This window comes from Oncorhynchus keta, chromosome 19 (assembly GCF_023373465.1).
Source record: "Oncorhynchus keta strain PuntledgeMale-10-30-2019 chromosome 19, Oket_V2, whole genome shotgun sequence".
NCBI lineage: Eukaryota > Metazoa > Chordata > Actinopteri > Salmoniformes > Salmonidae > Oncorhynchus > Oncorhynchus keta.
The window spans coordinates 2,212,183-2,224,682 of NC_068439.1; the positions used below are offsets into that span (position 1 = coordinate 2,212,183).

At 47.4% G+C, this 12,500-nt stretch overlaps 1 pseudogene; it reads left to right on the forward strand.

Annotated features, from left to right (window-relative positions):
* The window catches only part of LOC127909594 (protein CBFA2T1-like), a 93,802-nt pseudogene that overhangs the window by 12,593 nt on the left and 68,709 nt on the right, over positions 1 to 12,500 (forward strand).

Here is a 12,500-nt window from a genome sequence, read left to right on the forward strand (position 1 = left end):
CTCTCCGTCTACCGGGCATTTAATGCCAAAGACCATATGGCAGGGAGTGGTGAGCGGGGACAGGGCTTTTATAGGTGCCTGCTAGAGATGGAAGAGACCTGGCGCAGCTGCAACAATGTGCATTAGTTTGGCTGGGGGTTTTCATCCGTTGTCACTGTTTTCTCTCTCTCTCTCTCACATCTCTCTGATCAACTCTCTCTCTCTCTCAAATCTCTTTATCTCTCTCTGTACTCTTCTCTTCTCTCTCTCTTCTCTCTCTCTCTCTCTCTCTCTCTCTGGTCTCTCTTTCTCTCTCTCTCTCATACTTCCCTCTCTCATTATCTGAGCAGAGTGAACATGAATACCAGCTGTGATGGTGGCAGCTAGTGGCACTCTGCCTCTCAGTGTATGTCCAACCTATTCCCTATAGCCATTATATGGTTGGCTACTCTTCAGATAGAGGATGATGGTTGGGTCCTCTCTTCAGATAGAGGGTAATGGTTGGCTACTCTTCAGATAGAGGATGATGGTTGGGTCCTCTCTTCAGATAGAGGATGATGGTTGGGTCCTCTCTTCAGATAGAGTGTAATGGTTGGGTCCTCTCTGTCAGATAGAGGGTAATGGTTGGCTACTCTTCAGATAGAGGATGATGGTTGGGTCCTCTCTTCAGATAGAGGATGATGGTTGGGTCCTCTCTTCAGATAGAGGATGATGGTTGGGTCCTCTCTTCAGATAGAGGATGATGGTTGGGTCCTCTCTTCAGATAGAGTGTAATGGTTGGGTCCTCTCTTCAGATAGAGTGTAATGGTTGGGTATTCTCTTCAGATAGAGGATATTGGTTGGCTACTCTTCAGATAGAGGATGATGGTTGGGTCCTCTCTTCAGATAGAGGATGATGGTTGGGTCCTCTCTTCAGATAGAGGATGATGGTTGGGTCCTCTCTTCAGATAGAGGATGATGGTTGGGTCCTCTCTTCAGATAGAGGGTAATGGTTGGGTACTCTTCTATTATAGATAGAGGATAATGGTTGGGTACTTTTCAGATAGAGGATAATGGTTTAGGTCATCTCTTCAGATAGAGGATAATGGTTGGGTACTCTTCAGCTGGAGGGTAATGGTTTGGGTACTCTCTTCAGATAGAGGATAATGGTTGGGTACTCTCTTCAGCTGGAGGGTAATGGTTTGGGTCCTCTCTTCAGATAGAGGGTCATGGTTTGGGTCCTCTCTTCAGATAGAGGGTAATGGTTCTCTCTCTTCAGGTGAAGGTTAATTGTTTGGGTCATCTCTTCAGATAGAGGATAATGATTGTTTCCTCTTTTCAGATTATCCAGATCTGTTACTGTATGTTTGAGAGACACAGAGACCAGTTTAGACATCTCTAAATAATAGTCACTATTTCTGCGCCACTGAGGATAATGGTTTTTATAGGTGCTCTTCAGATGGAAGGAATGGTTTGGGGATAATGGTTGGGTATTCTCTTCAGATGGAGGGTAATGGTTGGGTACTCTTCAGATAGAGGATAATGGTTGGGTACTCTTCAGATAGAGAGTAATGGCTGGGTACTCTTTAGATAGAGGGTAATGGTTTAGGTCCTCTCTTCAGATAGAGGATAATGGTTTGGGTCCTCTCTTCAGATGGAGGGTAATGGTTTGGGTACTCTCTTCAGATAGAGGATAATGGTTTGGGTCCTCTTCAGATAGAGGATAATGGTTTGGGTCCTCTCTTCAGATAGAGGGTAATGGTTTGGGTCATCTCTTCAGATAGAGGGTAATGGTTTGGGTCCTGTCTTCAGATGGAGGGTAATGGTTTGGGTCATCTCTTCAGATAGAGGGTAATGGTTTGGGTCATCTCTTCAGATAGAGGATAATGGTTTGGTCCTCTCTTCAGATAGAGGACAATGGTTGGGTACTCTTCAGATGGAGGGTAATGGTTTGGGTCATCTCTTCAGATAGAGGGTAATGGTTTGGTCCTCTCTTCAGATAGAGGGTAATGGTTTGGGTCATCTCTTCAGATAGAGGGTAATGGTTGGGTACTCTCTTCAGAAGGATAATGGTTTGGTCATCTCTTCAGATAGAGGGTAATGGTTTGGGTACTCTTCAGATGGAGGGTAATGGTTTGGGTCATCTCTTCAGATAGAGGTTAATGGTTTGGGTCATCTCTTCAGATAGAGGATAATGGTTGGGTACTCTCTTCAGATGAAGGTTAATGGTTTGGGTCATCTTTTCAGATAGAGGATAATGATTGGTTCATCTCTTCAGATAGAGGATAATGATTGGTTCCTCTCTTCAGATAGAGGGTAATGATTTGTTCCTCTCTTCAGATTATGAGAGATCTGTTACTGTATGTTTGAGAGACACAGAGACCACATTTAGACATCTCTAAATAATAGTCACTATTTCTGGATGTGGTATTGTTCCATGTGGTATCTCAGATGATGCCAGGTAATATACAGTTTTGTGTTGTGTACTGTCTGTCAGTCAGCACCCAGCACTTCCCGATGGTGACCACTGTCTTTCCCTCTACAGGCCAACCTGCCACTCCTAGAGCGGGAGCTGCTGCACTGTGCCCTTCTGGCCAAGCAGAATGGCTCAGTACCTGGCAGATAGACGAACAGCTCCTCCTGGACACTGTCTCCTCCACCACCTAATGGTTTCCTCAGAACTACTTCTAGATCAGAGGATAATGGTTTGAGGAGAACACCTGACAGGTGAGGATAATGGTTGATGTCTGCTGGCTCTCAGATGGAGAACACCTGACAGGTGAGGGTAATGGTTGATGTCTGTTGGCTCTTCAGAGGAGAACACCTGACAGGTGATGGTTTTGATCCTCTTCAGATGGCAATGGAGGAGAACACCTGACAGGTGAGGATAATGGTTGATGTCTGTTGGCTCAGATAGAGGAGAATGGTTGGACCTGACAGGTGAGGTAGGGGTTGATGTCTGCTGGCTCTAGAGGAGAACACCTGATAGGTGAGGTAGGGGTTGATCCCTGCTGGCTCTAGAGGAGAACACCTGACAGGTGAGGTTGATGTCTGCTGGCTCTGAGGAGAACACCTGACAGATGAGGTAGGGGTTTATCCCTGCTGGCTCTAGAGGAGAACACCTGACAGGTGAGGTAATGGTTGATCCCTCTGGCTCTCAGAGGAGAACACCTGACAGGTGAGGTTGGGTTGATGTCTGCTGGCTCTAGAGGAGAACACCTGACAAGTGAGGTAGGGGTTGATCCCTGCTGGCTCTAGAGGAGAACACCTGACAGGTGAGGTTGGGTTGATCCCTGCTGGCTCTAGATGGTTTGAACACCTGACAGGTGAGGTAGGGGTTGATCCTGCTGGCTCTAGAGGAGAACACCTGACTCTGGTTATTTCTTCAGATAGTCTACATGGTTCTGTACCGGTCCCCCTGTATATAGCCTCCACATTGACTCTGATAGAGGTACCCCCTGGTTTAGCCTCCACATTGACTCTGTACCAGTACCCCCCTGATATAGCCTCCACATTGACTCTGTACCAGTGCCCCAGACACCTGACATATAGCCTCCAGATTGACTCTGTACTGGTACCTCCCAGATATAGCCTCCACATTTACTCTGTACCAGTACTTCTGATAGGGTATAGTCTCTCACATTGGGTAATCTGTTGGTCCCTGCTGGCTATAGAGGGTACATTGACTCTGTACCAGTACCCCTTCAGATATAGGGTCCACATTGACTCTGGTACTCTCTGATATAGTCTCCACATTGACTCTGTACCGGTACCCCTTCAGATAGTCTCCACATTGACTCTGGGTACTCTCTACAGATAGAGGTAATGACTTGTACCCTGTACCCCTGTAGATAGAGGATACATGACTCTGGTTCCTCTCCCCCTGATATAGGTCCACATTGACTCTGTTCCTACTCTTGATATAGTCTCCACATTGACTCTGTTACTACCCCTGATATAGCCTCCACATTGACTCTGTACCGGTACCCCTGTATATAGTCTCCACATTGACTCTGTACCGGTACCCCTGTATATAGCCTCCACATTGACTCTGTACCGGTACCCCCTGTATATAGTCTCCACATTGACTCTGTACCGGTACCCCTGTATATAGTCACCACATTGACTCTGTACCGGTACCCCTGTATATAGTCTCCAGATTGACTCTGTACCGGTACCCCTGTATATAGTCTCCACATTGACTCTGTACCAGTACCCCTGTACTCCACATGACTTTACCTCTACAGGCCCCTGCCATAGTCTACAGCATTGACTCTGTACTGTGCCCCCTGGTGATAGCCTCCCATTGACTCTGTACCTGTAACACCCTGTATATAGTCTCCACATTGACTCTGTGAGGTACCCCCTGTGATAGTCTCCACATTGACTCTGTACCGGTACCCCCTATAAACTCCACATTGACTCTGTACCGGTACCCCCTGATATAGTCTCCTGGCTCTGTAGGAGAACACCTGAACCCCTGTATATAGGTGAGGTTGATGTCTGCTGGCTCTGTACCGGTACACCTGTAGGTATAGCCTCCACATTGACTCTGTACCAGTACCCTGTATATAGTCTCCACATGACTCTGTACCGGAGAACACCTGTATAGGTGAACTCCAGGGGTTGACTCTGCTGGCTCTGAGGAGAACACCTGACAGGTGAGGTAGGGGTTGATCCCTGCTGGCTCTAGCCTCCAGAACACTCTGTACAGGTGAGGTACCCTGTTGATAGCCTGCTGGACTCTGTACCAGTACCCCTGACAGGTGAGTCTCCAGGGGTTGACTCTGCTGGCCCTAGAGGAGTCACCTGACAGGTGACTCTGTACCAGTACCCCTGCTGGCTCCACATTGAACACTGTACAGGTGAGGTGGGGTTGATAGTCTGCTGACTCTGTACCGAGAACACCTGACATATAGTCTCCACATTGACTCTGTACCAGTACCCCTGTAGGTGATAGTCTCCTGCTGACTCTGTACCAGTACACCTGTATAGGTGAGCCTCCAGGGGTTGACTCTGTACCAGTACCCCCTGTATATAGTACAGGTGAGGTAGGGGTTGCTCCTCCACATTGACTCTGTACCAGTACCCCTGTATATAGCCTCCACATTGACTCTGTACCGGAGAACACCTGATATAGCCTCCACATTGACTCTGTGGCCTAGTACACCTGATATAGCCTCCACATTGACTCTGTGGCCAGTACCCCTGTATATAGCCTCCACATTGACTCTGTACCGGTAGATAGCCTCCACAGGTGACTCTGTTGATCCCCTGTATGGCCTCCAGATTGACTCTGTACACCCCTGTATATAGTCTCCACATTGACTCTGTACCAGTACCCCCTGTATATAGCCTCCACATTGACTCTCTACTGGCTACTGTATATAGTCTCCACATTGACTCTGTGAGGTACCCCTGTATATAGCCTCCACATGGACTCTGACCGGAGAACACCTGTATATAGTCTCCACATTGACTCTGTGCTGGCTCCCTGTATATAGTCTCACATGACTCTGTGAGGTACCCCTGTATATAGTCTCCACATTGACTCTGTACCGGTACCCCCTGTACATAGTCTCCACATTGACTCCCTGTACTGGTACCCTGTATATAGTCTCCACATTGACTCTGTACCGGTTGATCCCCTGTATATAGTCTCCACACCTGACTCTGTGAGGTACCCCCTGTTATAGCCTCCACATTGACTCTAGTACCGAACACCCTGTATATAGTCTCCACATTGACTCTGTACTGGTACCCCCTGTATATAGTCTCCACATTGACTCTGTACCGGTACCCCCCTGTATATAAACTCCACATTGACTCTGTACCGGTACCCCCTGTATATAGTCTCCACATTGACTCTGTACCTAGTACCCCTGTATATAGCCTCCACATTGACTCTGTACCGGTACACCCTGTATATAGCCTCCACATTGACTCTGTACCAGTACCCCTGTATATAGTCTCCACATTGACTCTGTACCAGTACCCCTGTATATAAACTCCACATTGACTCTGTACCGTACCCCCAATTAAAACTGTATAAAACATAGACTCCACATTGACTCTGTACCGGTACCCCCTGTATATAGCCTCCACATTGACTCTGTACCGGTACACCCTGTATATAGCCTCCACATTGACTCTGTACCAGTACCCCTGTATATAGTCTCCACATTGACTCTGTACCAGTACCCCCTGTATATAGTCTCCACATTGACTCTGTACCGGTACCCCCTGTATATAGTCTCCACATTGACTCTGTACCGGTACACCCTGTATATAGTCTCCACATTGACTCTGTACCGGTACCCCCTGTATATAGTCTCCACATTGAATCTGTACCAGTACCCCCCTGTATATAGTCTCCACATTGACTCTGTACTGGTACACCCTGTATATAGCCTCCACATTGACTCTGTACCAGTACCCCCTGTATATAGTCTCCACATTGACTCTGTACCGGTAACCCCTGTATATAGCCTCCACATTGACTCTGTACCAGTACCCCCTGTATATAGCCTCCACATTGACTCTGTACCAGTACCCCCTGTATATAGCCTCCACATTGACTCTGTACCAGTACCCCCTGTATATAGCCTCCACATTGACTCTGTACCGGTACCCCCTGTATATAGCCTCCACATTGACTCTGTACCGGTACCCCTGTATATAGCCTCCACATTGACTCTGTACCAGTACCCCTGTATATAGCCTCCACATTGACTCTGTACCAGTACCCCCTGTATATAGCCTCCACATTGACTCTGTACCGGTACCCCCTGTATATAGCCTCCACATTGACTCTGTACCGGTACCCCCTGTATATAGCCTCCACATTGACTCTGTACCGGTACCCCTGTATATAGCCTCCACATTGACTCTGTACCAGTACCCCCTGTATATAGCCTCCACATTGACTCTGTACCAGTACCCCCTGTATATAGCCTCCACATTGACTCTGTACCGGTACCCCTGTATATAGCCTCCACATTGACTCTGTACCAGTACCCCTGTATATAGCCTCCACATTGACTCTGTACCAGTACCCCCTGTATATAGCCTCCACATTGACTCTGTACCAGTACCCCCTGTATATAGCCTCCACATTGACTCTGTACCGGTACCCCCTGTATATAGTCTCCACATTGACTCTGTACCGGTACCCCCTGTATATAGCCTCCACATTGACTCTGTACCAGTACCCCCTGTATATAGCCTCCACATTGACTCTGTACCAGTACCCCCTGTATATAGCCTCCACATTGACTCTGTACCAGTACCCCCTGTATATAGCCTCCACATTGACTCTGTACCAGTACCCCCTGTATATAGCCTCCACATTGACTCTGTACCGGTACCCCCTGTATATAGCCTCCACATTGACTCTGTACCAGTACCCCTGTATATAGCCTCCACATTGACTCTGTACCAGTACCCCTGTATATAGCCTCCACATTGACTCTGTACCGGTACCCCCTGTATATAGCCTCCACATTGACTCTGTACCGGTACCCCCTGTATATAGCCTCCACATTGACTCTGTACCGGTACCCCTGTATATAGCCTCCACATTGACTCTGTACCGGTACCCCCTGTATATAGCCTCCACATTGACTCTCTACCGGTACGCCCTGTATATAGCCTCCACATTGACTCTGTACCGGTACCCCCTGTATATAGCCTCCACATTGACTCTCTACCGGTACGCCCTGTATATAGCCTCCACATTGACTCTGTACCGGTACGCCCCTGTATATAGTCTCCACAGTGTTATTTTACTGCTGCTCTTTAATTATTTGTTACTTTTATTTCTTATTTTTTTAAGCATTTCACTGTATGGTCTACACCTATTGTATTCGGCGCACTTGACTAATGAAATTTGATTTGAGTTGAGAGACAGAGAGAGAGAGACAGAGTCATGATCCTGAAACCAGTTAGACCCTCCAGACCAGTAGAAGGAGGACAGAGTCAGGATCCTGAAACCAGTTAGACCCTCCAGACCAGTAGAAGGAGGGCAGAGCCAGGATCCTGAAACCAGTTAGACCCTCCAGACCAGTAGAAGGAGGACAGAGTCAGGATCCTGTAACCAGTTAGACCCTCCAGACCAGTAGAAGGAGGGCTGAGCCAGGATCCTGAAACCAGTTAGACCCTCCAGACCAGTGAAGGAGGACAGAGCCAGGATCCTGTAACCAGTTAGACCCTCCAGACCAGTGAAGGAGGGCAGAGCCAGGATCCTGAAACCAGTTAGACCCTCCAGACCAGCAGAAGGAGGACAGAGCCAGGATCCTGAAACCAGTTAGACCCTCCAGACCAGTAGAAGGAGGGCAGAGCCAGGATCCTGAAACCAGTAGACCCTCCAGACCAGCAGAAGGAGGACAGAGCCAGGATCCTGAAACCAGTAGACCCTCCAGACCAGTAGAAGGAGGACAGAGCCAGGATCCTGAAACCAGTTAGACCCTCCAGACCAGCAGACTCAGAGCCAGGATCCTGAAACCAGTTAGATCCAGACCAGCAGAAGGAGGACAGAGCCAGGATCCTGAAACCAGTTAGACCCTCCAGACCAGTAGAAGGAGGGCCCTGAAACCAGTTAGACCCTCCAGACCAGCAGATAGGAGGACTCCAGCCAGGATCCTGAAACCAGTTAGACCCTCCAGACCAGCAGAAGGAGGGCAGAGCCAGGATCCTGAAACCAGTTAGACCCTCCAGACCAGTAGAAGGAGGACAGAGCCAGGATCCTGAAACCAGTTTGACCCTCCAGACCAGTAGAAGGAGGACAGAGCCAGGATCCTGAAACCAGTTAGACCCTCCAGACAGTTCAAGGAGGGCAGAGCCAAGATCCTGAAACCAGTTAGACCCTCCAGACCAGTAGAAGGAGGACAGAGCCAGGATCCTGAAACCAGTTAGACCCTCCAGACCAGCAGAAGGAGGACAGAGTCAGGATCCTGAAACCAGTTAGACCCTCCAGACCAGTAGAAGGAGGACAGAGTCAGGATCCTGAAACCAGTTAGACCCTCCAGACCAGTAGAAGGAGGGCAGAGCCAGGATCCTGAAACCAGTTAGACCCTCCAGACCAGTAGAAGGAGGACAGAGCCAGGATCCTGAAACCAGTTAGAACCTCCAGACCAGCAGAAGGAGGACAGAGCCAGGATCCTGAAACCAGTTAGACCCTCCAGACCAGTAGAAGGAGGACAGAGCCAGGATCCTGAAACCAGTTAGACCCTCCAGACCAGTAGAAGGAGGACAGAGCCAGGATCCTGAAACCAGTTAGACCCTCCAGACCAGTAGAAGGAGGACAGAGCCAGGATCCTGAAACCAGTTAGACCCTCCAGACCAGTAGAAGGAGGGCAGAGCCAAGATCCTGAAACCAGTTAGACCCTCCAGACCAGTAGAAGGAGGACAGAGCCAGGATCCTGAAACCAGTTAGACCCTCCAGACCAGCAGAAGGAGGACAGAGTCAGGATCCTGAAACCAGTTAGACCCTCCAGACCAGTAGAGGGAGGACAGAGTCAGGATCCTGAAACCAGTTAGACCCTCCAGACCAGTAGAAGGAGGACAGAGCCAGGATCCTGAAACCAGTTAGACCCTCCAGACCAGTAGAAGGAGGACAGAGCCAGGATCCTGAAACCAGTTAGACCCTCCAGACCAGTAGAAGGAGGACAGAGCCAGGATCCTGAAACCAGTTAGACCCTCCAGACCAGTAGAAGGAGGACAGAGCCAGGATCCTGAAACCAGTTAGACCCTCCAGACCAGTAGAAGGAGGGCAGAGCCAGGATCCTGAAACCAGTTAGACCCTCCAGACCAGTAGAAGGAGGACAGAGCCAGGATCCTGAAACCAGTTAGACCCTCCAGACCAGTAGAAGGAGGACAGAGCCAGGATCCTGAAACCAGTTAGACCCTCCAGACCAGTAGAAGGAGGACAGAGCCAGGATCCTGAAACCAGTTAGACCCTCCAGACCAGTAGAAGGAGGGCAGAGCCAGGATCCTGAAACCAGTTAGACCCTCCAGACCAGTAGAAGAGGGCAGAGCCAGGATCCTGAAACCAGTTAGACCCTCCAGACCAGTAGAAGGAGGGCAGAGCCAGGATCCTGAAACCAGTTGACCCTCCAGACCAGTAGAAGGAGGACAGAGCCAGGATCCTGAAACCAGTTGCCCTCCAGACCAGTGAAGGAGGACAAATCCAGGATCCTGAAACCATACCCCTTTAACACAGAGAAGGAGGGCAAAGGAAAACCAGAATACGGAGAATTCCCACCTCAGGTCCTCACTACTTTTAGAGAACCCTATTCCTTATATATATAGTGCACTACCTCAGGTCCTCACTACTTTTAGAGAACCCTATTGCTTATATATATAGTGCACTACCTCAGGTCCTCACTACTTTTAGAGAACCCTATTCCTTATATATATAGTGCACTACCTCAGGTCCTCACTACTTTTAGAGAACCCTATTCCTTATATATATAGTGCACTACCTCAGGTCCTCACTACTTTTAGAGAACCCTATTCCTTATATATATAGTGCACTACCTCAGGTCCTCACTAATTTTAGAGAACCCTATTCCTTATATATATAGTGCACTACCTCAGGTCCTCACTACTTTTAGAGAACCCTATTCCTTATATATATAGTGCACTACCTCAGGTCCTCACTACTTTTAGAGAACCCTATTCCTTATATATATAGTGCACTACCTCAGGTCCTCACTACTTTTAGAGAACCCTATTCCTTATATATATAGTGCACTACCTCAGGTCCTCACTACTTTTAGAGAACCCTATTCCTTATATATATAGTGCACTACCTCAGGTCCTCACTACTTTTAGAGAACCCTATTCCTTATATATATAGTGCACTACCTCAGGTCCTCACTACTTTTAGAGAACCCTATTCCTTATATATATAGTGCACTACCTCAGGTCCTCACTACTTTTAGAGAACCCTATTCCTTATATATATAGTGCACTACCTCAGGTCCTCACTACTTTTAGAGAACCCTATTCCTTATATATATAGTGCACTACCTCAGGTCCTCACTACTTTTAGAGAACCCTATTCCTTATATATATAGTGCACTACCTCAGGTCCTCACTACTTTTAGAGAACCCCATTCCTTATATATATAGTGCACTACCTCAGGTCCTCACTACTTTTAGAGAACCCTATTCCTTATATATATAGTGCACTACCTCAGGTCCTCACTACTTTTAGAGAACCCTATTCCTTATATATATAGTGCACTACCTCAGGTCCTCACTACTTTTAGAGAACCCTATTCCTTATATATATAGTGCACTACCTCAGGTCCTCACTACTTTTAGAGAACCCTATTCCTTATATATATAGTGCACTACCTCAGGTCCTCACTACTTTTAGAGAACCCTATTCCTTATATATATAGTGCACTACCTCAGGTCCTCACTACTTTTAGAGAACCCTATTCCTTATATATATAGTGCACTACCTCAGGTCCTCACTACTTTTAGAGAACCCTATTCCTATATATATATAGTGCACTACCTCAGGTATATATATAGTGCACTACCTCAGGTCCTCACTACTTTTAGAGAACCCTATTCCTTATATATATAGTGCACTACCTCAGGTCCTCACTACTTTTAGAGAACCCTATTCCTTATATATATAGTGCACTACCTCAGGTCCTCACTACTTTTAGAGAACCCTATTCCTTATATATATAGTGCACTACCTCAGGTCCTCACTACTTTTAGAGAACCCTATTCCTTATATATATAGTGCACTACCTCAGGTCCTCACTACTTTTAGAGAACCCTATTCCTTATATATATAGTGCACTACCTCAGGTCCCCAGAACAAAAAGCCTGAATGGGAGACATATATATATTTATGTGATACTTGCATTGTGCTGCTGTGTAATGCATGGAGAGTTAGCTTACGTCCCAAATAGAACCCTATTTCCTATATATAGTGCACTACTTTAGCCCAGGGCCCTATGGCACCCTATTCCCTATGTAGTGCACTACTTTAGACCAGGGCCATTAGGATTCTTATCAATGGGCTCTGATCTAAAGTAGTGCACTATATATAGGGAATAGGGTTCCATTGGGCTCTGGTCTAAAGTAGTGCACTATATATAGGGTATAGGGTTCTCTATGGCTCTGGTCTAAAGTAGTGCACTATATAGGGAATAGGGTTCCATAGGGCTCTGGTCTAAAGTAGTGCACTATATATAGGGAATAGGGTTCTATAGGGCTCTGGTCTAAAGTAGTGTACTATATAGGGAATAGGGTTCCATACGGCTCTGATATAAAGTAGTGCACTATATAGGGAATAGGGTTCTATAGGGCTCTGGTCTAAAGTAGTGTACTATATAGGGAATAGGGTTCCATAGGGCTCTCTATATAGGGAATAGGGTGCCATTTGGGACGAGAACAGAAATAGCCTGGGGAGTACAGGAAAGATGGGGTATTATAACACACACAGATGAGCCTCCTGCACCAGAACGGCTGGCCACGCCCTTCTCAGACTGTCCTCCTGCACCAGAACCGTTGGC